This window comes from Rousettus aegyptiacus, unplaced genomic scaffold (assembly GCF_014176215.1).
Source record: "Rousettus aegyptiacus isolate mRouAeg1 unplaced genomic scaffold, mRouAeg1.p scaffold_m13_p_4, whole genome shotgun sequence".
NCBI classification, from domain to species: Eukaryota; Metazoa; Chordata; class Mammalia; order Chiroptera; family Pteropodidae; genus Rousettus; species Rousettus aegyptiacus.
Genome location: NW_023416307.1, coordinates 100,425,823 through 100,450,495, shown reverse-complemented (window position 1 = coordinate 100,450,495; position 24,673 = coordinate 100,425,823). Strand labels below are relative to the sequence as shown.

General features: G+C 38.2%; 1 protein-coding gene across 6 annotated transcripts in view; it reads right to left on the bottom strand.

Moving 5' to 3' along the window:
- The window catches only part of FOXP1 (forkhead box P1), a 477,086-nt gene that overhangs the window by 150,831 nt on the left and 301,582 nt on the right, over positions 1–24,673 (bottom strand). Inside the window, exon 1 of one of the 6 annotated variants that reach the window (XM_016141481.2) lies at positions 5,948–6,147. The exons of the other annotated variants lie outside the window; for them this stretch is intronic. The gene's annotated coding sequence lies outside the window, so the exon portion shown is untranslated. Of the gene's footprint in view, positions 1–5,947; positions 6,148–24,673 lie in introns of those variants that run through there. 6 annotated transcript variants of the gene reach the window in all.

Here is a 24,673-nt window from a genome sequence, read left to right as displayed (position 1 = left end):
GCCTCTAGCAATGACCAGTCTGTTTCTGAGTTTGAGCATTTTGGATTTCACATATAAGTGAGCTCATACAGTATCTGTCTTTCTCTGTCTGACTTATTTCACTTAGCATAATGCCCTCAAGGTCCATCCATGTTGTCGCAAATGGCAGGATTTCATTTTTTTGTGAGTGGCTGAATAATATTCCATTATATATATGGACTGCCTCTTCTTTAGTCAATTGTCTATCAATGAACACTTAGGTGGTTTCTACGTCTTGGCTATCGTAAATAACACTACAGTGAACGTAAGGGTGTAGATATCTTTTGGGGATAGTGATTCAATTTCCTTTGGCTATACTCTCAGAAGTGAAATTGCTGGATCATATAATAGTTCCATTTTTAATTTTTTGAGGAACCTTCATACTGTTTTCCATCATGGTTGCTCCAATTTACATTCCCACCAACAGTGCATGAGGGTTCCCTTTTCTCTACATCTTTGCCAACACTTGTTTTCTCTTGCTTTTTGATAACAGCTGTGCTAACAGGTGTGAGGTGATATCGCATAGTGGTTTTGATTTGCATTTCCAAACAACAGTACTCTAAAACTGTTCTTCTGGTCCCTGGTCATTGGGGATGAGAAAGATATTAATAAAAGTTGAAAAATTTTGAGTGTTGATTGTCAGACAACTACTAAATCATAAATACACATTATGTTAACTAATTTTCACATTAGTTTTTTTGAGGTATTATTATACTCAGTCAATACATATGGAAAATAGGAGCAGAGAAGTTAAATAATAAGGATTCTGTGAGATACACAAAGAAAATCCTTAGCGTAGCACCTGGTCATGATAATTACTTACTAAATAAAACAGTTACTACAGTACATTGCCCCATACATAAGAAAATACATTTTGTGGGAAGCAAAGATTCCTGTTTGCCAGTGATCTCAAACTATTAGTGTAGTCTAAATAGGGACACTGAGAAAATCACCGCAGCCTCTGTCGAACGCAAAGGAATCTTTGTTCAATGTACAAAAAGCAAACAGGAATGGAGGGGTTATGTTACTTACCTGTATTCACATGGGTGACTTACAACTGTGAGTCCTGGCTTCTTCTTCTGACAAAGGCACTTGAGTAAATATGGCTCTTTCTGATCCTCACCAAACCCAAACCGATACCTTTCTTTGACTCAGAACAATACAGCAGAAACAGATGCCTACAGGCCAAACAGTAAGCTAGGAGGAGATGATGATATCGATGACGAATTCGCTGATGAAAAAGACAAAGATAGCTAACATTTACTGAATGCCAACTGCATACCTGCCTTGGTTCTAAATTATTTTATGCAAACAAAGTTTACATAACATGCCAAAGGTCACACGGTCTGGATTAGAATCCCTTCACTAGTACTTCAAGACTAACACAACCAAAAATGGCTACCGAACTGCAAATCCACGGATTTCTAATTTTTCCATTCACATAAAATCAGAACTACTTGCTTAACATGACAGACCTTAAAAGAAAAATTTAGAAACCATTAGAAGAATATATTTAATTTAATCCCAGTCATAATCAAAGGTAACTTTATAGTGAACTTTTTGAAGATTTTACCCTTTATGTAAATATAAACGCATGTATACATGTATCTGTGTGTATACACACACAAACACATACATACATATATACATATACATACACAGATACAGACTATCATAAAAGATAAACAGATTCAATTACTCTGGCCAAGGAATTAGAAATATTTTCTTTAAAAGGATATTAAGAACAAAACTGTGTTCATCAGACAGTTGTGTTCACAGAGTGACAATAATCTTTGGAACTTCCAGTAACCACAGTTTAGCATAAGGTAGAACTTGAGTCTCCGGGCATGAAGAAATAAGATTCTTTGGGAATTTGGGGGAATTACTGACCTTGCGAGAATCATAGCAATTTTAAAGAAACAGAAGTTTGCTCTAAAAAATATTAACATATTTCTACAAAAGTTAAGCACCCACCAGTCATTCTGCATGGATTTGAACCCCAGCTCTAATACTTGCTAGCTGTGAGACCTTGGACAACTTACTTAACCACTAAGTGCTTCAGTTTCTTCATCTGTAAGAATGGGAGGAAATAAAAGTTCCTATATCATAATTAATTCTTGTAAAATACCTACACTAGGGTCTGACATCCATTAAGGGCTTCTGTAGTGATTTTAGAAAGTACTTATAAATAATTACTGACTATGAAAGTAATAAGCTCATAGTAGAAGAAAGATGCATAAATGAACTAGGAAAATAAAAAATGAAGTATATAATATTATCACCTATATATGAGACATTGGTAGTATTTGGGAGCATGCTTAAGTAATTTTCTTAAGCAAAACTTGAATATTATTTATCGTTTTCTGAAAATTACTTTTAAAAATTAAAACATGTTGAACAGAGATTTTTCTAATCTAATTTCTATATTCAGGTTTGAATAAGCAAACAGTATTGAGAGCCGAACAACCTAAACACTACCACCCTTCTTCAGAGAGTTCTGGAAAAGCTTTCGAAGAGACTTAAAACTACTCATGACACATGACTAATTTTTTCACTGTGCTTTGTAACCATTGGAAGGAGGCCCAAGACACATCAGAACTAAAGGATCACATAGTAACATGTAGGGTTAACAGTATGTTTCAATTCTTTTTATTCCAAAGCATGCAACTACAGAGCAACTTCTGATTTACTTTGCACAGCCAATACCCAGCATGTTTCTTTGCAAAGAACCTGATTCTTGTGGAAGTGAAATTGTCAGCATCATAGAGTTAAAATGAAACAAACAAAACAAAACAAAACAAATCAAAATTTATAGCCTGTGCTCTATCTTAAAAAAATAAAACTGACTCCGAAGAGATTAAAATTAAGCATGGTTACTCTTCACTGGTTCCTCCCTCCCACCGCCATAAATACCACGCACTAGCTATATTTTCCAGTCCAGTTTCTTCATGGTAAAACACTTTCTCATGAGACTGTCTGTGGTTGGGGCTGAATATGTCACAGGAAAAACACTTCTCATGGCATCCAGATAAAACCCCTTCCAGGTCTAGCCTGACCATTAAGTACAGACACGCCCGGAAATTGTAAATTATTTTAACAGCAGGACATTTTCCCACCTCAAAAATGGGATAATCTTTGCAGCCTACCTATATCCCAAGGGTGTTCTGAGTATTAACAAGTTAGCATTAGTCAGGCACTTTGATTTCCACAGACAAAGGGCTCTGTGTCAGTACCAAGTATGATGATCCAACCTAACCTACCCGCCTTGTGGACAGTCACCTGAGATGACAACAGACGAGACAGAAAGGCTATGCTTCTTCCATTTTCCTCTCCAGAGCAAAGCCACATCCCAGTTACATATGTGCCAGGCAATACTGGTGGAAGCTGAGCTTTGAGCATCTGCTGCATTGTTCCCTTATATAGTCAATGAGGAAGGGATCCCTCTGTGTGCATATTTCCAATTCACATTCCAAAACAGTATAGGCAACAAAACAGATTTTTAGCTGTGATTTGTAGAGCTTGATATGACTGGGACAGGCACTGTGCTAGGATCATGCCTACCATTTTTTAAGGATGTATGTAAATCAGGATGTATAGAAAATCATGCTGTAGTAATTAAAAAATGTGGCCATATGCCAGTGCATGCCTATGTGTAAAGAATATCTATATAGTCATACAACCCCCATCTGAGAAACAAAACAAAAATAATAAAAATTTCACTTGCTTTTTAAAAATTCTACTTTTAATATAGATTCGAGCCTTTTTTCCTATATCTCTCGAGGACTTAATTGAGAAAATAAACATCCTGAAGATCATTACATACACTACATAATATTATGGACAGGAAGGTTTTCTTGAGGAACACAGACATTCACATTGATTGCATTACAGCACATGCTTGGCACCTTTAAAGAGAGGACCAAAAGTTGACTGCTAATAATATTATGCTGTGTACATACAGGAAAAATTCTGGTATATTTTCCTTTAATGAAGCTGATTCTGTATAGATATAAAGTCGGGATATAGCTTTCAAGAAAATGGTAAGAGTTACTACTAATTTGTTCAATGATGTCACTGTAACACACACACACACACACACACATGTGTGGGCACACACATACAAACACGCCATAAAAGAGCTACTGAAGTAGGCATAACTAACTAAGCAAAGCATCTAGAGAAGTCAAACTACTGAACAGCTAGCTAATCCTGGGAAATCCTGTATCATAAAACCATACACCACAACAGACCAATTCTCAGTTTAAAAAAAAAAAAAAAAAAAAAAGCCTGGAAATTTGAAGAAGGCAAAAGGACTTCTGAGTCTTAAGGGTTAACTCGCTTGCCTTTTAAAAAGTGGCACATATAGTTTCCTTTTATCATAAAACAATACATTTATTATTTTCAGTATATTTATTAAAGGACATGGCTTTCTGGGTGGAAAACAAAACAGAACTTGGTCACATGTTTATTTGCTTCGGCTACTCCCTTCCCCTTCTGATAAATAATCAAACATGTCATCCAGAAAAAACAAAACCAGTGAGCTGGGAAATTTGATGGTCATCAAATAGACTGAGATACCAAGAAAAGCGGCCCACTGTTCCCACACTGAGTTTGCGGCCCCCACACCTACACTAACATCTGAGTAAATACCTTCAGTCACTCTTTCCATTTTCCCTGCAATTACTCCTACTGTTACACAAATTGTCCTGAAGGCAGTTATAAACACAATTTTTTTTCTTACAAAGTAGAACAACTTCTGAACATTAAAAAAGCCAGCCGAGCAATACGTACACACATTTATTTAATTTATTTATTTAAATGTTTCTTCCATCAGAGGTTTGGACAACTACGGAGCACATTTCTTTCTCTATACTAATGGATGCTGTTTTAAACACTGAAATTTAAGGATATTTAGTCTGAGGACTCGCAAACAAGGTTCACTGTAATAACAAATCCCTTATGATCAAAAGAGCTAATTTTCCATTTCCTGTCTATTCCCTGGCCAGTATACAGTTTTTTAAAAAAATTAGCACCTGGCTTACCAATTATCCTGAGTTAGGGGTCAGGGCTGGGGGAATGGGTATGGAGGGACGGGAGAGAGGCAAGAGGGACAACAACATCAGACAGGAAAAGGTAGAACCCTTTTAAAAAAATGTCAAACCACATGTAAAAAACTCATTTCAACAGAAACGACCAAGAGAACAATCACATCACTCTTCGACACAGAGCGAAGCAGCAGCCCAGGTCCGAGGGCTTTCCCTGCCATCCTAATTATCCACAATGAGAATTTTGAAAAGAGCCTTCCGACATCAAAGTTAACAACCATCGCAGAAAGTGAAGCGGGCTTTCTCTTTCCCTTTGCAGCCCACCCCGTTTAAACAACAGTAATATGAATGAGATAATGACCGTGCTTGTTTCAGCAGTCTGACTTTTATTGGCATGAAATTGGTACAAATATCATCAAGGCCGATTCACAAATGATGACGGTGTCATGATGCAAACATCAGGGGACAATTCTGAAGCAGAATTACAAAGGCACCGTCCCTGCACTCTTATACTACTTACGATAACAGGAAGAAAAAGAAGGCAGCACAGAACAGTGTCACAAATAAGCAGAAAGAGGTTTCAATCTACAGGCGAGCCTATTAAAACTGTACTGACGACACACCGGGCTGCTTCCTTAGCTGATACTATCGGAAGACACATCTGAAAGCAAGAGTGAATTAACAAGGAGTTAGAAGAAACCGGCCCTCCCAAATCTCTAAAGAGAAAACCGCCTTTGATGGAGAGAGGAGGGAGGGGAGAAAACAGCAGTAAACAAGTTGGATCATTTTATTCTGCTCCTCAGAGAATGCCTGCGCAGGAGCAGAGCCCTAGTTAAAAAGTTGAACACAGCGAAAATGGTCCTTTTTTTTCTCTGGACACTTACAGAGAAAATGAAGAGTTTGACGGAGTGAGCGCGCACTGCCTGCCTTTGGATTTCCGTCTTCTTGCTGTAGAAGGGTTCTGGCTGTTTCTGTGAAGCGGGGGTTGCCGAGTGGTAAAAAAGATGTTTGAATAAACAGGAAGTGCTGTGCGCAGGCAGCACACTCGAGGAGAAAACACTCTGGAACAGTGCCCTTTGTAGGCAACCTCAGGGACGCTTGCCTCCACAGTAGCTGGCTGGGCTCTCACTAAATGACAAAGAAACCACAAGAATTCCTCAAGTAATTCTTCACTTTCAAAGTTGAAAGATCAGTTGGAGCTTGCAGGTAATTTTCAAAGTTGCAACCAGCACTTAAAGAAATCTACTAATGTTACACGTATCTAAATCACTCCAGGTTTGCAAGAAGCAACACAGCATTACAAGTGTGCCCTGGCTAGACTAAGCCCTAGCCAAAACAGCTCATTCACAGAGACGAATAGACACTGACAGGGTTTTGGGAAACCTGCTCTTGAGATATTTTTGTGGTAACATTTACATAGGCAGGATGCTTTAAAAAAAAAAAAAAGGAAAAAAATAAAATTCAGATTCTGCAGACTTTAGAGGATTTTGTCACAGATATTTGTACAGAACACGTTCCAGGGATATGCCCCTGATCCTGCTTCTGCTGCTTTTCCTCTACATTTTCCTTCTCTGCAATCGACCAAACTACCTGTTTATCTGGATGCCTTGCTTGCCTACTCAAACACTCCTTAACCCGCCCCAAACTAATTATCAAAGTCCTGTCTTCCGTCACCTGAGTAACTTGACAGATACTGTAAAGAAGAGTAAACTGCTGACGGCAGAGCAAGTCAGCTTGAAAAATAGGATGAAGAATTGAACAGCCATATTCAATAAAAAAGGAAAGGGGGGAGGGGTGAAGGGAGAAAAAAAATTCCTTCTGAAAATGTATTGCTGTTGTGGCAGTATTCCTCTGCCACGGAGGCAACTGATTTGTTATTTAACATGCAGTGCTGGACTGTCTGTCATCCAGGTGCTAATACTTGGCTAAAATAACTCATTGGGAACTGTCAGTGGGATGTTTACATGGGCCCCAATCTTTTCTTCATAGAAGGAAATTTTTTACTGGAATTCATCTTCTTTTGATCTCACATTCAAAGCAACGGCAGCTTGATAGACATTCAAGTCTGAAAGCAAATCCAGACGCTGCAGATAAACCGCCAGAATATGACAGGCAGAAGCATCTAAAGCTTATAAAAATGAAGAGAACAGCATGTCGCCTGAGTATTACAATAGCAGAAATCAAGAGACATATTAGGTGGAACTGATCAGCCACAAAAACAGTTCAAAAGGCAGATCACAGAAACAGAGGACTGGGCTAGGAGAAAAAAAATGGAAAAGATCTGGTTTACTGCCTCACCTCCCTTCTGAGCCCCACAGCGCTTCCATGCCTGCTGCCTCTTCACTTGCAGGAGGGGTGTACTGCCCAATTCAAATGTTCCTGTCTAACTCAGCTGGTCCACTTATAAATGCTGCACGTGATTTCTTAGCAATCCATTTCCACGGGGTAGGGGGAGAAAGGCAGACCCTTACCTTGTTCAGCGTCCAGCATGCTGCATTTTATCAGCATTCCTTGCATCTGTCATATAGTTTCAACAGGCACAGAGCCTGGGCGCCATGCGAGTGGGCGGTCGGAAAAACCATCTCTCAACAGAAGAGCTCTAAGTAGTTCGAGATGGGGCTAGACTAGAGCTCAAAGCAGCCCAGTTCCCTAAAATGGCTAGCTACCGAATGAACACAAATGCTCCCATGTCAGTCACACATAGATGTGTGCAGTCCTACAGATACAGAAATGATCAACACCTACTAGCTCTGAAGCCAACTAGGGCAAGAACTTTCTTAGAGGCCCACAGCTACTTCTTTTAAAAATAAGCCTCTTATTCTAATTAAAGTCAGTACATATAATGAAAAGGTAATTCTCTCAATATTTTAATTTTTATTTTTACTTAAGAGCCATTTGTTAAGAAACCCTGAATATGAACAGGCAGCATCAGGTTAAAGGGCAACAGAATTCCACATTATAATTTAGCCTGCGGTTACTGCTGATTGTGAAAGCCCTCTGGGACTACACAGCCAGATCTTCTTTTGCAGCACCCTTGATTTTAAAAATTAAACTTTTTTTTTTTTTTTTTTTTTTTGCACAAGAAGCCAAGAGTAAAATGTGGATTTAAAAATGTATCCAATTTAAAAAGCTGTAATCAGTTTAGGGTTTTTGCTTCATGCAAACAAGATCCCTGGGTAACTTAGTTACAAATATTAAAAAAAAAACAAACAAAACAAACAAACAAAACAAAAACCCTATTCAATTCTAAGACTTAAAAAAAAATTACCTCCTATCATGACTGTACAGATATCTGATGTGCTAAAGCTGATTATTTATCTTCGAACTGTAATTAGTAATAATGCGTGTTAAAGTGCCCACTATTCTCCAATATTAAAAACAGTTGATTTTAATACACCAAAAATCTCCTGACTAAATATTCCATGATGCTATCTATATTTGTTACATTTGCCCCAAAACAGGGGGGTTTACCATGTAAAAGCGAAATGCAAATTCCCTTATACGTTATAAAATATATTCTTCCATAAGGAATGCTGTTACTACCAGTCATGCAAGAGGCAGCAACACTCCCTTCCTCATGGCCATTACAGATCTTTTTTAAAAATTGTGCCATGTATAAAGACTTTTATTAGTATAATTAAATGACTGTTGGGTTTTTATATAAACAACTTCTGATATGTCATTTAAAAACCTCATAATAATATCTTTAAAGAGCTACCATTTTTAAAAGAGAAATTGTCTGCTCAGGGCCATGGAATAATAGCCATGCTCTAGGCCGTTTCCTCTCTCTCCCTTTCAGACTTCTCCTGGACTTGAATGTCACCATAGACCTTGAATCCTTGAATGTGAAATGGCTTCACGCTAATTGCTCTAATTGCTTGAAGATGTGCAGGCAGGTGAAACCTGATCCCCGTGGCCATTGTAGACCAAGAACAACACTGGAATGTTTACACAGTAGTTTGATTTTAATAGACAGAAGGGCTGAGTTTAAGACAGCAAAAACACAGCTAATAGGTGACCCCTTAATGTAGTCCTCTTTTAAAAAGAAAAAAAAAAAAGACACAACAAATACAATTTCATGTTCTAAAAGGCAGTGTCCTAAATGCCAAGGTTATTTGCTTGACTCTTGGAGTTGAGCACACGTTACGCTGCACCTGACATTTACACCCGAAACTCTACCCCGAATACATTTTATTTTTACCTTAAAACAAAAAGCACTTTATATGTCAGTCACCTTACAAACAGATTATGACTGTATGGTATTTCCAAGTAAAGTGCACTCATTTAAATTTTAAATTGAATATTTTTCACTCCTGTGAAACTCCCTGTCCCTTAAAGGAGAAGTCTGTATCTCCTTGTTTATTCCTTTGCTTCTTCTACCTGCACCCCTTCCTCCATTTATGGAATTCCTGACCCTTGTACATTTCCTGATTGCACTTAAAGTTGAGCCCAAACCCTCTAGTGTTGGTGCTTTAGACAAATGTTCATCCTTTCAGGCCCTTTTTTCTTTGTTACTGTGTGGGACTGTGGTCTGCTTCTCATCTAGAGGGGCTAAGGCAGCCAGGGGAGTGGCTGACATAGTTACTCAATGACAGTGGCCATTCTCCCTGGATATTTTAATGAATTGAGATGGATACAGAGGTTTGACAATGGCTCCCCAGAGCCCTCTCTTAACAAAGCACAAATGTTACTAATGTTGGACAGGAAATATACTACAGCAAGACCAAGATAAAAATGCCACAGCACCCACAAGGTGTCTTTAACAAAAGGAAACCCACAAAAGTTAGGAGTAGGCTTAGAAAGATGTTGAGACACACGCATGCACTTGTGCGCGTGCGCGCGCGCACACACACACACACACACATACACACATACCAAACATACATATACAAAGGATCTGAATGTGTAATATTTTATATATAGTCAAGGAAACACTGAAATGAAATAAGAATTAAACATTTACCACAAAAGGAAAAAATACCACAAAACAATGAAATTATTTTAAGGTTATGCTGGACAACTGAAAGCAACAGCTATACATTGTAGATGAGAAGAGAAGCAGGTAACATGCCATACAGCCAGCTCATTGCCAAATGCCTGCTCTGCTAAGAAATGCTCCATGTGAACTTCTGAGGGTGAAATACCAAATGCAGAAGAAAAGAGGCAACATGTTCTTTTTAAGCTTTGAAATATATTTAGTTATATAACCTAATAAATATAGGCGCTTCCATTGTCTGGACTCTGTCTCCACACACTGAAAGACAAAGTAATGGAAAAAAGATAACCGCATAGAAGATCTTTTCGAATCACGGCCACCTCACACATGTTTATAGACACTCATACCTTGTTCTAAAAGTTATGATCCCCTATTAAGTAACTCCCTACTCTGAAAAAGGAGGGGAGGGACAAGTATCCATTTATCCATTTAAAGATTAAGTATAAACTAGTTTAAGCCAATGAGAGAAAAAGTAAACAGGCCCCCACCCTAATCCCCTCCCCCCAAAAAAAGTTCCCCTTTGAAAGCTGTATGCAGTGAGTGCCTGGTACGAGGGCTGCCCTGTTCGTTGTAGGGGTCAGCAAAGCTATGCTAAACTGACAGGTTCAGTTTACAGCAGGCCAGAACTTTGTTTGGATATACTGGCCTTGCTCACCGCCAGCTTAACAACAGATGGCTAGAAAACTTTCATTATGCTGCATAGGACTGAACTGCAAACAATCCAGAAAACTGTGAAAAGTTTAACTCCCTCTAAACCAATATGCCAAACAAGGGCTTGCCCAGAGCCAGTGAGCCAGCTCAGGGCCAAGGGAACTGTGGAAGTGATGGTTAAAACAAAAGAGCACTTGCTAACTGCCCAAGTCCACAAAGAGAGCCATTCCAGACACAGGAACAGCAGTGACCCACCCAAGTCTTGATTTTAACTGTTCAAAGCCCAGACCATATAAGGAATTGTATTCACTGTGCCTTTTTCCTTATTTCCCAAATGTACTGTCGGACTTCCCTTCCCTAGGAAGAAAGAAAATCTTCATTCAGCCAATTCCCAAGCTCCCTTCCTGTCTTCCCTCCCTCTGGAAATTGGGAGGACAAGACCACAGTCTCGCTCTAACACCTAGATTTAAATGACTTATCCGAATCTGTATATAATATAAATATTTATTAAATCAATCCAATCACATGAACCCTAATATCTCCTAATGCTCCGAGACAGGATATAAATGTACCTTCAAAGGTTTAATTCAATTGGCAATCTGAGAGGTCTTATCACTAGAAATGTGTTATTTTCATATTATCCAAGAAATGAACAAATGTGTTTTCCACAAATGTATTTTAGAAACTACCCTTTCCTGTTATTGAAAGAAAATTGTGTTTATTACTCCTTTAGCATAGTGTAAACTCATAAACGTCAACAGAGAGTACAAGGAAAACTGTCAACTAAATATTGTTTCCTTCATGAGCTGTTCTTCCAAGTCAATTATGCCTTTCAACTTCTGGGGCATTGTATGATAAACTGGCAGTAAAAATCATTCACATTAATATACCATGGTGCCTTGCCTGCAAAAGGTAATTAAAGAAGTAAATGACTCATAAGAATAGACATATTAGCTGCAAAATGAAAGGCAACTGAGCTGCCACATAAAAATATGTACCATTAAGATACTGCATTTTCATATTCCTGTAATCAGCTTCAGTAGACTAATGCTTATTTAATCCAGTTCTATGCTAAGTCCATCAACAACTGTTTTTTGCTGTTTTCTCCTTGACTGAACATTATGAGAGCAGGTTTGGAATAAATACTGCAATGAGATTTTTGCATACTCAATTGAAGAACAGGTTTTTACATTTTAAAATCTATTTTTCTTTCTCCAAGAAATACAAAATAAAAACCAGAAAGATTACTGGTGGTGGTGGGGGGGGGGATACACACACACACACACACACACACACACACACAGCTAGACACATTTCTTTAAACGGCAGATCATCTCATGGAAATAATATTTGTTTCCATATTCACATTTTCTGACCCATCCCACTATCAACCCAGGGGAAAGGGTGCCTTGCCTCTACTTGCCAGATATCTGCTAAATCTTTATGAAGCACCCCGTTTTTTAATGTCTTCCATTAGCATTAGCAGGATAAAGACAAGTTATCCTTTGGCAGGGTTGGAAAGAGAAAGCAAGAAACAAGGAGTTGGCAGGTAGGGGAGCAGTTTGTCTTTCAAACTTGCCTTGTGGCCCCTCAGTTATTTCTCTTCCAGAGGGTTAGCCACCTGACTGGATAGAACCTTCTCAAAGAGAAGCAAACTGACCTTCAAATTAACTGCTCTACTTTCCATTCTCTGCCTTTCAAACTACCATTTTGCTTTCTTCTTCCTATTCTTTATTTCAGCATTTCCATGCCAGTCCAGCCACGCCACAAGAAAACAGCACCCATGTGGTCTGAGATTTTTCATTCAAGGGGTTAGTGTCCATGTCCTTGCTTCTGGAACCTCAAGCTCAACCAGTGAGATGAGTCCCACCGTTTGCACTATTATATTTCAGAGAATGTTCAGATGCATGAAGTTTTCTGGAGGTTGGAGAAATGCCCATTCTTGTGAAAATTAGGGCTCTTTGTTGATGACTGATGCGGGCCTACGGCTTTGCTGATTCAGTTTGGGAGTTTTAGCTTTCAAACTTGTTGCAAATCCTCTGATGTTCAATGCCAGGAGTGAAAATCGGCCTATGAAATATTAGGATATGTTTTCTATCATGTCTGCCAGTAATTCACTCATTTCAAACATCTAATGACTCTTAGACAAGGTCTGCTAATTTATCAAAAATGCAAGAGAGAATTCAGACCTGTTTTGTTGTTGTTGTTTCTAAGATCACGGTCTTTCAACAAAAGCAAAGTTCTAGATGTCTATACGAGTCAAATCTTCTCCCCTAACCTCCTTCTCTGAGTACAGAAATCTCTTTGGCTTTAAAAATGATGAGCAGACAGCTGGGCCCTCAAGGACAGTAGAGGGTGTGGACTGCGAGGACCCATCGTTGTTTATTTATCTTTTAACAGTTCTCAGAACTGCCCAGAGCCTCCCAGATTTAGGCTCGATCTTTCCTTGAAATGTATTATTGCCTCAACATTCGAACAGATACAACTTGGAACCACAATGAATAAGCTCTAGTCCTTTTTCTAATTAAGGAACAAAGGTTCCTGTGTGCACAGAATGGTGACGCTGTCTGGAGAACACACATGGAAAGAGAAGTGCATACTTCTAATTGCTTCAAAATGAGATTTCTAGTATTTAGGAACATAATGGGATCGAGAAATAAGAGCACTTCCAGCAGCCTTTACAAATAAAGCTTTACAAAATATTGTTAGCGGTTAATAATACATCATTATCAAAAATAGAAAGGTATGAATACCATGTATGTAACCTTTGTATTCATACGAATTAACCTATATGTATGAATACAATGATACATGAATTAGTTTTAAAAATACATTAAAAAAAAAATGAAAGGCCCTCCTCTGAAAAGAAAGGCAAGAAGGCAGCTCCTCTGAGCCTGATATTCCTCAGACCTTAGCAGATTAGGATTCAAACGTGTAATTAAGAAAGATAACCCCAGTTTTTATAGTAATTAGGGGCTGTGGGAAATAGGATACTATCTCTCAAAAGTGTTATAAATATACCACACTTCTAAATAACCTGCAATGCTTGGAAAGTATACTCACTACCAAGGGCAAAGCTGCTATGCAGCGAGGGAACAAGTAAATGACAGACTGGCGTTCAAGTCCATTAGCTGCTATGTGATAGGAGCACATTCACTAGCACGCGACCTGTGAAAAATCTTAGATCTCTTTAAATCTTTGAATTGGATTACTGCATTAATTCTTAAGAACTGCAATCCTTCAACCAAGTCAAATTACCCTCATTAACAGTGGAAAAACTGCCTCTGCAATAAGTTTTTAAAAAAGATATTTATTACCTATAATCACTTTCACATACTTCGCCTGGAAATATGATGAAGCTGATGCCAACAACTTTGAAAACAGCAGTATCCTGATTTCGCATATTAATTTGGGTTAAAGTAAAAATAAAAATGAAATCAGTTGCATGGTGTTTAAAAAATTTTTTCGCATGTATAGTGCATTTCCTTTTGTTAAATACAACCCTCTGATAAGAAGCAAATAGTCCCAGTTCGCAGGAGAGGAAACTGGGGCATTCACAGAAATACTGCACAAATGGTCCAAGCTCTTCTGGCTAATCAGGGGCAGAGCAGAGTCTACTTACTGGCCCTCCGTTCTGGGTTCACACTGCAGGAGTTAAATCAGAAGCACAGCACTCCAGTGAGACTGTAATGCAAAGCATGGGCTTCTCTGTATCACACTCATTGAATTAAAAGGCAGGCAAAATAAAGGAAAAAACAGGAATACAGTTTCGAGTGCAGAAATGACCCCCACAATGAATACGACGAAAGCAGCTTCGATTCTTCCAACACCACATTTGCTGTTATTGTTTAACCTGCCTTGAGAATTCATCCAATATGTCCTTTTTACAGTGATGCAAAAAAAAAAAAAAAAAAAAAGAAATGTAAATTGATCTACTCTGCCCTTGTTGCTCCCTAAAATGGTCTCATCGGAAATGTGATAATAGCTTGACAAATTTTGAGCAACTTTTGGTACTTTATGGGAAATGAGTGCCTCAAAGCCCTATGACTCTCCGTTCTCTGGCTCCAGGGATGTTACTGCTTTGCCTCTACTACTTCCCAGCACAAGCCAGGGCAGGAGAGTCCTCACCACAGAGAAGACGAGTAACTTGGGGAGCGGCTGCGCGAAGGCGAGTGAACCTGTGTTTATTGAAACAGACATTTTTATATCACGTATTAAGGAATGGGGAAAGGTGGCAGGTAGAAGTTGCTTTCTAGAACTTGATAGTAACCAAATACTTCTAAAGAGCTATAATAAAATGCTAACTGGAGTTCATTATAAAAACCCAGAGGGACTACAAGACTCTGAAGTGCCTTCTGAATCATCAGAGGGAAAAAAATATTGTTCTCAGGATAGTTGTATGTGAAGTGCATTTATTTCAATCTATAAGTTTGAAACTAGGTAGTCTTATTTAGTATATGATGAGAAAAATCAATTAAGTAGAATATCATCTCCAAAGATCCTATAATCTATTGTAACTTTTTTTCCCATAATTTCCAAAAAATCAGTGTTGTAAAGATGAGCATTTTAATTCCACGTGGTCAGATCTGCAGTTGTGATATAGTCTAATGATGATGAAAATAGCATTTATCAATCTCACTGTGTATCAAGGATTTGCATTCATTGCCCCTTTACCCTTCTGATAACCTTTCAAGGTGGGAATTATCATACCCATTTTACAGAGGTGGAAAACAAGGCTCAGGGAAGTTGACTAACTTGCCCAAGGTCAAGTAGCTTCTAAGTGGGTCTTTGACAGGTTGGGCGTGAAGGTGAAGCTTAGGGAAAATCCAGAGACAGGAACTGTTTAAAGAAGGACTAAGATGAAAGAGGCATCTGTCTTGGACCGTTAAAAATTTATAGGAAACCATGATCCAAACATCAGATGGTTTGTGATTTAGGGACTCATTACCCACCTCCTACCCAGTGGCACTGAATGTTTTGAAGGAAAATATGGCAATTGTTCCTCTTTGGTTCTACCATTTGTAGAGTCTTTTTTCTCTCTTTTTAAAAAGCTGCATGAATGTCAACTGGGTGTTTGCAAATAATAAATGCTTTAGTGATAGACCTCATGATTAACTTGGTTTACTACTCTAGCAAACTTTCAAAACAAATTTTAATTTTTCAAAAAAGTACCAGAACCATACTTTCTATTTCATGTCATTTGAACACATGATTTTTGATGCCCACTCTGTATGAAGCAGTCTAGGCACTGGGCCTATGAAGGCACTTCTTCCTAAGGCTTACAGTCTAATGAGAAATAGATAAGACACTGGTAACCCACAAATCCATAAATAGTCAGAGAGCTGCTACGAAGAAAGCCTTAATAAAAGAACAATTTCACATGCTTTTCATTTTTACTCTAGATAAGGCCATCAAAGAATTTGTCCATGAAGAGGTGATATTTAAGATGAGACCCAAAAGTAGAGAAGGAATCAAATAACCAAGGAGCAGAAAAAGTTCAAGGAGATGGACCACAGAGGCTGAAAAGAAATCACAGGTTTGAAACATGCTAAGAGAAAATATGAACTTAATGAATAGCTGGTGATACATCATCACATTGTTCAATACCATGTTTACCTCATTCTTTTTCAATTCCTGTAAAGATGTATGAAAACTCTAAGTATGCTGCTAAACAAATGGCCTAATAAATACAAAATGCACTGTGTTGGCAAAAACTCTAAAAAAAATTATGTAATTGCTACTGAAAAATAAATACCTTACAGTTGGCCCTTGTTTCTGTCTGTATTTACCTTTTTAACGCTGTAATGCATGGGGGCAGGCAGAATTCTAAAATGATCTCCCACATTCCTACTCCTTGTCCCAGATATCGATCCAACATTAATCAAGGTTTTGATGTAAGGATTTTACAGCTGTACTTAAGGTCCCAAATTAGCTGACCTTAGGAAAGGGAGAGAATCTGAATGGGCCTGGAAGAATCAGGTGGTGTTTATATTTTGGAGTTTACACTGGAGTTTATAGATCGGAGATGCAGAAGTCAGAGATTCAAAGTGCAAGAAAGATCTGATGTGCCATTACTGACATCAAGGTGGAGGAGGCCATGTGGCAATAAATATGGGCAGACTCTAGAAGCTGAAAGTGGCCCCATTCTGACAGCCAGCAAGGAAAGAAGGACCTCAGACCTACAACCACAACTGAATTCTACCAACAACCTGAATGATTTTAGAAGCAGATTACTGCCCAGGGACTCCAGAGAAGAATTCAGCCGCGGTAACCCTTCCAAGGCTCCGAACTTTCTGATACTCTGAGCAGAAAACCCAGCAGCTCTGCACCTGGACTTCTGACCCATAAAACTGTGAGCTAATAAATGGATGTTTTAAGCTGTTAAGTTTGTGGCAATTTGTCATGCAGCAACAGGAAGCTGATACATGTAGAAAAGAGATGAAATCATGTTGCCTACATCTAAAGTTTATGGAAGAATTTCTTTTAATGAATAAAAATTTAAATGAAGGGGAAGAGCAGAGGAAAGGAGGAGGACAAGGAAAGGGAAAGACTGAGCTAGCTGTGCTCTAGTCCCACATGGACCAGTGTGGTAGACCGGGCAGGCCACTCACGTTACATTCCTCGCCTATAAAGAGGAGGTGACAATAACAAGCAATGGTGATGGGTATCTTAAATGAAAACATAGGTGAAAACATTTTAAAAATTGTAAAACACAATCCAAATTCATTTTTATTTTTTGTGCTTCTTTCCTGAGCCATTTTGATTTTTGATTTTTAGCTTCCTTTTCTAATTATTCCAATTATCTATCCTAATACTGATCAAGACACAAATATAGAATCATCTTTGGCTAGAGAAAAGGCGGCACATCCCAAACCATTCTGGAGCTTTTTGGCAGTTCGCACAAAGGATGTGGAGACACCTGCCTGGGGAGAAGTGAAAAGAGGTCAGCTGGTGGCCCTGGTGAGGAAAATCATGTCTCCTAGCTTCCCTATACCATTTGTTCCATAGTTTGGAAGGTGGAGCCACATGGCCTGGGTTCAAATCCAAATTCCACTCTCAACTTTGATTTACCTGTAGTTTTCTCAAGTGCAAAGTGGAAATAATGATAGCACTATCTCCTAGGGTTGCTGTGAGAAGTAAGTGAATTACATATATAAAGTGCTTCTAAGACAGAGTCTGGCCTTTAGTAAGCACTATTTAATGCTGCTGCTGCCGCCACCACCACCACCATCGTCATCATCATTGCTATGGACTCTAGAATAAGAGTTCAATTTTTTTCAATATTTTTTTGGGGGGGGAAGTCTGTTCTTCCCCCACCCCACCCCCAAGGGAATTTGGAAGATGGGGCTCAATAAATACGTACAAATATACATATAATAAGGATTTTACCACTTATGCTTTTTCATGGTGCACTATAAAACCCACCTAATCTCTGAAGAAAAAGCAAGAAAATCCCTCCACAGTCATGATTTTGCCACATAATTTTACATTTGCCCAAAGGAAAGAAGACTATAAAGGTCTTTAAAACCATGATTTATTGCTTTTTAACAAGTAGTTTGAGGGAAGCCAGAATAGAGGATTCCCCTGCTGGAAGATCAAGGGGAGGTAAGGAATTTCAGCATGGGGCTCAGGGACAGGAGCGGCCAGGAAAAGGCGGCAAAGTAAAACAAAACGAAAGCTGACTCCAAGTCCAGTGCGTAGACCCCCTGTTGATCCTCACTGGGCTACTTACTGAACTCTTTGTGGACTATCTATCAGGGCTGGAAAGCGAGCAGTGAAATCAGCTCTCCCTGAACTCATGACTGAACAGGTAAGGCGACCAATAAACAGGCACCTGGAATAGGGCAGTAAGCACCATGATAGGGGCTTACAAGAGTCCAGTTTTGGGTGTGCAGAGGCAGCTAATCAAGAGCAGGTTCTAGTGTACCCACACCTGAGTGCTGAAGGATGCCCATCAGTTAGCCGGGTAAGGTGGATGCACAGAGAAGTGGACAGAGGTTCTAGGCAGAGAGATGAATGTGCCCACAGGTAGAAATATAAAAGTGACCATGGAGGGACCTGATAGGAGAGGCCAGAATGCCGAGAAGAAGCTGGAAGAATCACAAGAGACAGCTGGGCCTTGAAGATCAGGTGCAAAAGTTTGGGTTTAAGATTTTTGTTTGTTAAAAAATTTACCAAATGGACCTTTCGGGTGTGGGAAGCATATAGTACTATGAATTTTAATGCATGTATAAATTCAGAGAGTCTCCACCATGATCAAGATACAGAACAGATCCACCATCCCCAAAACTTCCTTATGTTACTATTGCTTACCAGTCATACCTTCCCCTCCATTCCTAACCACTGACTTAGTTTCTGTTACTGTTGTTTTGTCTTTTTGAGAATGCTATATACATGGAGTCATGTTATTACTCAACATATCTCTGAGATATTCTAAGCTGCGGGGTGTATTAATAGCCTGTCCCTTATTATTGCTGAATATTATTCTACTGTATGATTTTACATACCATAGTTTATCCATTCACCTACTGAAGGATATTTAAGTTTTTCCCCATCATGGGGCTACTATACATAAAACTTCTATGGACATTCATGTGTATGTAGCCTCTTCTTTAAGCATATGTCATCTTTTCCCTAGGATAAATACCCAGAGTGAGAACACTGGGTCACATGATAACTGTATATTTAACTTTTAAAGAAACTGACCAATTACTTTTGAGAGTAACTACACCATTTTGCCTTCCCATCAGCAATGCATGCAAATTCATTTATTCCACATCCTTGTCAGCACTTAGCATCACTAGTATTTTTAAATTCCAGCCATTTTCATAGGTATGTGATGGTACATTGTGGATTTCAGATTTTTTCTCAACAGTTATAATTTATGTCTCCTTAAACTTTTTGTGCTTTCTGTATATCTTTTTTTTTTTTTTTCTGGTGAAATTTCTGTTTAGGTCTTTTGCCCATTTTTAAATTAAAAAAAAATTTTCATTGTAGAGTTTGGGGGTTCTTCATATATTCTATATACAAAGTCCATGGTTGGAGAAGTGATTTTAAAGTATTTTCTCCTTGTCAGTACCTTGTCTTTAACCAGAGATTATATCTGCAACTTGGAAAGTTCTTTTACACTATGTTGGGGAGAAAAGATGGGAAGGATTTTGGGTGGGGGCAACTTACTCAAAAATGAAAAAAGTGGTCTCACAGCCACGGACATGCCCCATGTGTTCAGCACGTTGTAACAGAACGGGGTGTTCTCATGGCATGGCAGGAGCTTGTGCAATACAGTCCATGCAGGGTGATGCTTTTAATGCTGTGACTAATGATGCCACGTAAAGGTGATGTCTTCCCGTTCTCTGTTTTTAGTGCCGCTGAACCATCCCAGGTAATAAATCAAAGGAGCCAGGGTGGCTATTTGTATGGAGAGATAAGGGAAATTAATTTCAATGCCCAAACATGGACCTCCTTATATTAAAAAATGACTTAGCAATACTAGTCCTTTTCACGAGAATGTCTCGGAAAACCAACACTTAGAAAGCACACACACCGGGCCAATTCACTGTCTGTATTTTCAAGGAAAACATTGTTGTCTCCTGAGATTGGGAAGTCAAGGGGAAGAATCACTTATAAAGTGAAGAGGAGAAAAAATACTGATGGAACAAAATGTGTTCATGGACCTTCAAGAAAGGAGGATTATATTAATAAACTGCATGTAGTCACATTCTTTCAATCCTTAAAAAAAAAAAAAATTACTAAGCTTTGCAAACTACTCTAATTGTCCCATTTTCACCGAAACTCAGACATTTTTAGTTTAAAATGTATAAAAATACAAATACTCGGACTGTGAACAAGAGCATGTCTAACAATAGTGAGATTTCTAGGCAGAAACGTGGTTGGAACACAGAGTTAATGCTTTGCCTGAAATACTAAGGGGGAGACAAAATACAAGAAAAGCCCGGAGACTTCTCTGAGCTCCCCAGGGACCATGCCACCCCCCACCTTCCCACACCCCACACTGTGCTGGGAACAATGTAAAGCCATCCATCACCACTGAGCACTGCTCTGCTTGCTGGTGCCAAGAGAGCAAGGTTGCCACCTGTCCAGGTTTCCTTTGAACGGTGCCCCACACAAAGTCCCTCTCTGCTCCAGGTTCAAACTAGCATTTAACCTGGATGCCTAGATTGTTTGGCATTTCAGCAGCAGCAGTAGTAACACTCTAGCTCGAACTTAAAGGACTCTTATTTGAACCATGGATCTACTGACCAAATGCTGGGTCTGCTCCAAGCGGGCATATCTTTCCTACTTCTCTCTCTTGTTTCCTTTCTTGCCCCTAAAATCTCTTCTTTGCATAGCTGCCAGAAGCATCTTTTGAAAATGCACATCCTATCATGCCATTGCAAAGGCTTCCCACTGCACTCAGCAGGAGCATTTTCTAGTCTTATTCATCTCTGTATTCCATAGGGGCTAAATAAATGTGTTGGTTAAACAAACGAATGAATAAATGGCTGTGCTAAGGTAGTTTTTTTTTTCTTTCTTTTTTTTTTTTTTAGATCCTAGCCTTATCTGCATTTTAAAAACTATTTTAAAAAGGAAAAATAGAAATGTTCTTTTCATCTCAGAGGTAGGAATGCATTTCTGCGATATAATAATGAAAAGCATAGGAACTATGGAAAAATAACTGATAAATAAAACTATATTAAAACTGAATATGGCAGAAATAGTACAGCAAATTCAAAAGACCACTGAAAACACTAAGTAAATATCTGCATATCATTATCCTAGAAAAAAGGTCTAATTTTTATGGTACCTAAGAATCTTCTTGTAAATTGATAGGGAAATAAATAAATCCATTAGAAAATTAGGGAACCAGCATGATAGAAAACACAAATGTCTCCTAAATATTAAAACAAAAGTTGCTAATCTCACTGTTAAGGAAATCTTGTATCTATTTCACTTACTTGTTTTATATTTTTCTCCATTTATTTCTGAACCACATGTCCATGGATAAGCATAAAACCTTAAGCTCCAGAGAAAAACTGAAGTATACTCAGGCAAAATAATTTAGATGCATTATCTTCCTTCATTTGACATATGTTAATTGCTTAAGCAATCTCAGTTTCCTAATCTATTAAATGGGAATAGTCATAGCACTGACCTCATTTAGGTCAGTTTGGTGAGATTATACATAAAGTGTCAGATACAATTTAATCTAAGTTATCTTTATTATTATGTGAGGTATCAAACTACAACAACAGGAACTTTATTGCCAGTCTAGCAGGAAGGCAGGGAAGAGTAAAGGCCTGTAAGTGAAAGAAGGGGGTAGGTATATCGATGGTACAAGGAGTGATGAAGATAAATTGCTGAGAGTGTTCAAAAGGGAGGCAATATCATTTCCAGTTGAAGCAGTCAGAGATTTCCTGGAGGAAATGGTGTTTAAACCACACCTTGAAGGGTAGAGACAATTTGGATGTGCCTCAGACAATCTGCTTATATGGTTCAGCAATAATACTTAACCAACATTTCTTGGGCCAGGTTCTGTGTCAGGCACCGAAGACAACAGTGATAGAGAACAGAGACTGCCTCTGTTCAGAATAGGAAGAGTTTAAATGGAGAGTTACCTATCTGCACAGGCTATGGGAAGAAATGCAAGTTATGATGCCAATTCTTGGACTGATTGGATGTGAGAGGGTGTTCATGAATGCTTATTCTCTTATGCACTATAACTTAATAAGTATGTTGTATACTAAATTTAATAGCTTCTAGGTTTTTTGTTGTTTTGTTTTCATTTTAACATCTCCAAAATCAGGATGCCTCTTAAAAGAGATGAGATAATAATTATGGATTAGTTGACTTGGCAGTCATTTTTACTTTATTACTGGCATACAAAATAATGGTCTAAATGATTCAATGAAGCATAGTATATTCTTCTTTATATATCGGGTATTACATTTTTAAAAGATAATAAAAATGTTTCTAAACACTACTGTATGGCCTTTTATCAGTTGGATAAGCTGAATATCATTTTGTATGCTATTTAAAAATAAAAAAGACACACATGAAGTTCATACTCTGAGGTATAAGGGGTAAATTCATATACAAATTATGTCTCCATCTAATTCAGTTCATGCTGGAAAATCAAAAAGCATTACTGGGACTCTAATCTGGTGTGTGTGCGCGTGTTAAAAAAACCTTTAATTTGATCATTTTATTTTTAAAATCCTTATAATCATATTAGCAAATTTAATGTTTAAAGAGACATGAAAACAATTTATACATTAGAAATATTTCAAGAAATGGACAATTAAGTATTACATGACATGTCTACTCTATTGGCTTAAATATCTTTATTCTATATAAATATAACCTGTAGAGTGGCAATAATTTCAGATCTATAGTTTTTCTAGAATTACTTTCTATGCTTCCCACCAGATATAGTCACAAACATTTTCTAATTGTTTTCTTCCAAATATACAGTCAATGCATGTTCTCATCCCCCCTCCCCCACATTTATTTTTTTCTGGTGAGAAGAGGAAATGCAATCAGATTGGAAATCATTTACTCACAAAAGCAATCATTAGCATTTACTGAAATCATTATCAACATCCATAACAATGGAAATGACTTAGTCTTCAACCAACCCAGGTATCCCAATCATCTTGATACATGATCTAATTAAAGGATAATTTGGTTCCAGATAGCCGGCAGTGTCATCTATTCTTAAGTGTTAACTTGAACAGTGTAATAACAGAAAATGGTTTTGCCAAAGCCATGGCAAGTGCCCGAATCAGACTCTTCTTCCTCCCTTATTCCTCTTCCCACCCAGATTTCCAAAGGAAAGCTACGGATGGCTCTGGTGTGAGATAAGGGTGAAATCAACAAGTATAGAGAAGATGCTATTCACATAGAGTGGGATAGCCTGACAGTAGCAATGTTTGCATCTCTATTTTCTTTTTAAGAGCAATTATGATTTAATATGGTAAAATTATAACATTAAACCTCCTCGACTGGAATAAATTATCCTTCTGATATGCATTTAGAAAGGCAGTTCATATTCTATCCCTAAAATATATCTATTACATTTTTGTGTCTACCCGCCACTTCTCTTTTTACCATGATACTTGAGATAAGTTTCAGACAGTCTGGCAGGAGGAAAAAAAATAAAACCACCCTGAAACTTGATACTTATCTTACTCATAGAGACCTTTTTGATCTTTCTGAGTGAAAATTAATCCTTAACTATAAGTACATTTTCCAACTTCTCAAAGCACAAATTTCTAAAATCTTTTTACAATCTCTATAAGAACCATTACTTATTATTATTATTACAGTTTCCCCTCTTTGTTAAAGAAGCACTATAATTTATATTAATGAGTTAAGTTTATACTCAAATAAGGAACTGTCACATGCTTATTTTCCAGTTATGAATCTTTACCACAAGCAGATTAGAAGTATCATTTGTTGTAATATAGTTTTCTTCTAGCTCACCACTGAGAATTTGACATGGTGGTGGTGTTGATTCTGACATGACCTTTTTCCTCCTTTTGTATTCTACAGGATATTGGCCCTCGGAAGTTCGTTTCACTGCTTCCATCTTTTCAAATTCACTTTTGGGAGTTACTCTGGATTCTTAAAAGGCAGGCATGATGGGAGTCAGGAGTGAGCTCTGAGTTTTTAAATTATTAACAAGTTCCCGCTGTTTACCTTGCTGGCTAAGAGCACAGAGTTTGGCACATACCAGATGTGGGTTCAAATTCCTGTTCAGCCACTTGTTACTGTCCCATTGGGCAAGTTATTTAACTCATTTGAGTTTCAATCTCTTCAACTGTCAAATGGAAATACTACTACCCAGGGTGCACAGTTGCTTGGAGTATTAAGTAACATCCACACGAGGTACACGGCATGAGTGGATGTTGTTAGTGCTATATTTTATCAACTTTCTTTTGTCAAGACCCAGACTTCATCCAAT